Source organism: Furipterus horrens, unplaced genomic scaffold, assembly GCF_987537825.1.
Source record: "Furipterus horrens unplaced genomic scaffold, mFurHor1.1.pri manual_scaffold_10, whole genome shotgun sequence".
Lineage (NCBI taxonomy): Eukaryota > Metazoa > Chordata > Mammalia > Chiroptera > Furipteridae > Furipterus > Furipterus horrens.
This window is the reverse complement of record NW_028327180.1, coordinates 48,838,173-48,842,083: the sequence shown is the minus strand read 5'-3', so window position 1 is coordinate 48,842,083 and position 3,911 is coordinate 48,838,173. Positions and strand designations below refer to the sequence as shown.

General features: G+C 42.9%; 1 pseudogene; it reads right to left on the bottom strand.

The window, feature by feature from the left end:
* Positions 1-1,283: 1,283 nt before the first annotated feature.
* LOC150000161 (L-lactate dehydrogenase A chain pseudogene) lies at positions 1,284-2,378 on the bottom strand (annotated as a pseudogene).
* Positions 2,379-3,911: the final 1,533 nt, after the last annotated feature.

The following is a 3,911-nucleotide window of genomic DNA, read 5'->3' as shown; positions in this document are numbered from 1 at the left end:
AAAAGGGGAGCAGAATGATCAGCGGTGTCATCCTGGAGACCCAGATTCCATACCTGATGTTCTGGTAGAAGCAGCTGAAGGGGGCTGACCCTTCTTTAAGCTATTCTGCATGTTGGAAGGACAGGTGGGTTGTGTTGCAGGATTGGCAGATTTGGCTGTAGTGGTTACTTCTTGACCTGTTTCTTGCAGGTCCATGCAGATACACTAGGGAGTTGCACTGTCCATTGTGTTAGTCGCTCACAAGTCTTTTTAAATTAAAATTAAATAAATTAAATATTCAGTTCCACAATTGCATAGTTACAGGTGCTCAGTAGCCATGTGTGGCTGGCTAGTGGCTACCATATTACCTCAGATAGAGAACATCTCCATCATTGCAGAAAATTCTCCTGGACAGTGGCGTTCTAGAACAGTTCTGCTTAGGCTCCACATGCAGCAAATCTCTGTGGGAGTCTTACAGCGATTCAAGTTGTGAGGTACTAGGTCATTGGGGGGTTGGGAGGCAAGAGTCCACATTTCTAACAAGCTCCCAAGGGTATCAATGTTGCTGATCCCACCCAGACCACACACATGGGGAGGTCAGGCTCTCAAGAGCGGAGTTGATAAAGTCCCATTTATTTCAGTTTTCATAAATCAGTATCAGTTTACCTAGTAGACGGTTAATCTGACAAATGGAAATCATTTTTGAGCCTGAGTTGTATTTGTGGGCATAGTGGGTTTTAAATTAATCACAAGGGTCACATATGAGGGGGGAACCCAAAAAATGAAATTTATAAAAAATTGTGTATTTATTCTTTTTTTTTTTTTTCACTGTTCAAAGTTTATTTGGTGTTTTAGTTGGTATGACACTTGGATCATTGGTTGCATTATTTATATGTAGACTTTTCATTTTACATTATATGGCAATGTACACTAGTCTGATTCATATGGTACACAAAATAAGATCCTTGAGAACAGTTATGCGTAAGACATGCAATATTAGATTTATACATTGGATCCCAGGATGGGATTGACTGGAGAAAAAAAGCTGGACTAGGCACATTGGGTAAAGGAACCACAAGTTAATAGCACAGAGTGAATACACACCCCGTTTGAAGGGCAACTGTAGTGTGTGCAACACTGGCAGTGGTGCCTTTGAGGAGGTGGAACAATTTCACACTAACCAGGTTAGGGCTACACAAGATAAATACCTTCCAGCATCAGGATACAGATGCAGGGTTTTATGGACCATTATCATTTCTATCTTCTATCTTTAGGAAATTGATGATTTTAATCACAGATCAGATAAAAGGGACAATATGCACAATCACCAACTAAAATCCTGTTGTAGCCCAGACAGTGAGGTGGTACAACATTAGAAGACTTTAAAACTGCAGCTCCTGGATCCCCCAAAGGGTATCTGCGCTCTTCTTCAAACGGGCCTCTTCTTCAGGTGTCAGAGTAACCTTCACAACACCTGAGATTCCATTCTGCCCCAAGATGCAAGGAACACTAAGGAAGACATCTTCTTTTATTCCATAGAGACCCTTGATCATTGTGGAAATTGGATGCACCTGCCTAAGATTCTTCATTATACTTTCTGCTAAATCTGCCACAGATAGTTCAATGGCCCAGGATGTGTAGCCTTTCAGTTTGATCACCTCATAGCACTGTCAACCACCTGTTTGTGAACTTGTTTCCACTGTTTCTTATCTGCATCAGTGCCTAAATCAGGGTGCAGAGTCTTTAGGGCAACACCGGCAACATTCACTCCACTCCGCACAGGCACACTAGAGTCTCCAGGCTCCCCAAGGACCCACCCATGACAGCTTAATGGATGAACTCCCAGCCTTTCCCCCATTAGGTAACGGAACCGGGCTGAATCCAGGTTGCAACCACTTCCAATAACACGTTTTTTGGGAAAGCCGCGTATCTTCCAAGCCACATAGGTCAAGACATCCACTGGATTGGAAACAATGAGCAATTTGCAGTTGGGACTGTATTTTACAACATTAGGAATGATGAATTTAAAGATGTTCACATTACGCTGGACCAAATTCAGACGGCTTTCTCCCTCCTGTTGACGTGCCCCAGCTGTGACAATAACCAGCTTGGAGTTTGCAGTTACAGTATAGTCTTTGCCAGAGACAATTTTTGGTGTTCTAAGGAAAAGGCTGCCATATTGGAGATCCATCATCTCTCCCTTTAATTTGTCTTCCATGACATCAACAAGAGCAAGTTCATCTGCCAAGTTCTTCATTAAGATACTGATGGCACAGGCCATGCCAACAGCACCAACCCCAACGACTATAATCTTATTCTGGGGGGTTTGTTCTTCCTTAAGAAGATTCACAATCAGCTGATCCTTGAGAGTTGCCATATTGGACTTAGAACCAAAAGGAATCGGGTGTGCACAACGGGATGGCGTCGGTGGCGCACAGGGATGGATCTGGACTTGGCGGCAGCAGCACGGGTACCTGTATTTATTCTTACATGTTTAAATTTCAGTCACCTTCAAAGTACTCTCCGTTTGATGCACTACACCTACTGAGATGTTTTCCCCACTGCTCAAAACAGTTTTTGAACTTGTTGATTTTGATGCCTTTTAGTGCTTCTGTCGTTTTTTTGTTTCGCCTCTTTCACCTCAGCAAAACATTTCCCTCTGAGGACTTCTTACATCAGGGAAACAAAACAGTCGGTGGGGGTGAGACTGGGTGAATATGGAGGGTGGAGCATGGGGGTCATGCTGTTTGAGTCAAAAGCTGTTGAGCACTCAGTGTGGTGTGGGCAGGTGGGCTTGTAAATCTCCCATCATGAAACGGGCAGATGTGTTGAAAGTCTTCCAAAAAAAAAAAAATTCTCCAAAGCCAAGTACAGTCTCTTGCAACAACACCAGCTGGTACACTGATACAGATGGGTCCCTAGAACACTCACCTAGTGGGGGTAAACTGTACTACAAGGGGCTCGCCCTCCAGAAGATAATTCTGTTGTTTGGGGAGGGGAGGGGTACTCCCCCCTCGTATTAGCATTGCTTTGCCTACTTAATATAGAAAGAAAATAAGAAATAAATAAAATTCAGAAAGTAATTAATTTTTTTCCCTCTATATGAAACACTTTGTCTGGGGCCATGGGAATCTGTTGTTTTAGGGTCTGTTTACATTTTTCAATCTAAGAAAATCAGGCTTTAAACATTCTAGGGTTGTTTCTATATTTTGTTTGCATAGTCTCTAAAACTACAACTCAAATTTGTGTTCATTTGTAAAACTTGATAGTAGAAAATGACTACTGGGGAATGGTAATAAGATTTTTTAGGGCAAAAAATAATTTACCTATAGTGACTAAAAGTATGATGGAGAATGATCACTGTTATACATGTTTTAGGAGCAAGCAATTTGGTATATGGGGTGGTGTGTCTGAGATAAAAATATATTTAAATTGGCAGACTTCCATAGGCAGACATGGCTTGCCTCTTCGCACAACCCCATCAAAGTTACAACTAAAACATAGAACAACCATCACTCAGAATCATCAGATATCAAGTTGATTGGAAGTCTGACAATTATGGAATTAAAGAAACCACACCCATCCAGACTGGTAGGGGCGCAGACATGGAACAGGCTGGTCCATCACCCACGTGTGGTGGATAAAAATTTGGGAGGGATATCTGGGGAGCAAGGAGTCCCAGCCCCACACCAGGCCTCCTGACCCAGGATTCCAGTGCCAGGAAGATAAGTCTCCACAACTTCTGGCTGCAAAAACTAGTGCGGATTGAATTGGTGGAAGAAACTTCTGGAGCTCCACGCAGTTCCTCTTAACCCATACACAGACTCACCTACTCAGACTCACTCCCTCTGAACTCCAGCATTAGGGTAACAGCTTGAAAGGCACCAGTGATATACAGGGAGAAACTCAATGTCTGGCATCAAGGTGAGCAG